We start from the raw sequence: 1,139 nt of genomic DNA on the forward strand, positions 1-1,139 counted from the left end.
GTAGTAGTAGTAGTAGTGTTGTTGTTGTTGTTGTTATTGTTGTTGTTGTTGTTGTTGTTGTTGTTATTATTATTATCTTCATAATCATCACCATTATTATTATTATAATTCTTCTTTTTTTTGTATTTTCCCCGTCACTTGGTTCTAAATGGATTCAAAATGGTGCGCCCCATAATGAACCAAAAGTACGTCACAGTACAGAGTCTTGGATACCACAATACAAATCTATGCTTACTTCTACAAAGATCTACCACCACAGTTTCCCGATCATTAAAAAAGAATGGGGAAAAAAAGACTATATATTAATATGGGGAGGCATCGTGTTGAAATCAGGCGCTCGTCCAAATAATGAAATTATTTTTTAAGGCACTTTTCCGCTCGTTAGGCATTTTCTATCTAACCCTTTTTCTCTTCTAATTTCTTTTTTATTCCAAAAAAAATTCCCCTCAACAATTCACACTATGTCCATTGAAAAAGTAATTTTTATGAGTATTTTGACCAAAGCGTTAACCAAAGACTCACAAAATGTACAATTGCAGTTTTTAAGGACACTCAAGCTTTAGAAGTCTCCAAATCATTTTCTCGGAAATTTTTACCTCTTGCACCAGGTGACAACCATCTCCTTCCATTGCAGATATTTTGACTTCTATTTAAGAGAGCATAGAAGGATCTTTACCCCCGTGAAGTACAAGATAAACGAACTAGTTTTAAGATGATACAAATTAACCCCTTTTTGGCCAAAACTGACAAGCGCCTGATTCCACTGCGTCGTTACACAAATGAATATGATTTAAGATGATACAAATTAACCCATTTTGTCAAAAAATGACAAGCGCATGATGATTCCACCGCGTCGTTACACAAATGAACATGCTTTATTAAGATTATGCAAATACTTTCCAAATGCCCCAAAGTCTGACGAGCGCTTGATTCCACCCCGCCATGACACACAATGGCGAGGCACCTAAGACGTTTCGTCTAAAGTTATGAAACCCACTGATCTCTACAACTAACGTTTCAATCAATGAAATATATTGTTAAGAAAATAACAGTCATAACAATAATGGTACAAATGATATCAAAGTAAAGAAGAAGAAGAAGAAGAAGAAGAAGAAGAAGAAGAAGAAGAAGAAGAAGAA

Source organism: Aplysia californica, unplaced genomic scaffold, assembly GCF_000002075.1.
Source record: "Aplysia californica isolate F4 #8 unplaced genomic scaffold, AplCal3.0 scaffold00795, whole genome shotgun sequence".
Taxonomy (NCBI): Eukaryota; Metazoa; Mollusca; class Gastropoda; order Aplysiida; family Aplysiidae; genus Aplysia; species Aplysia californica.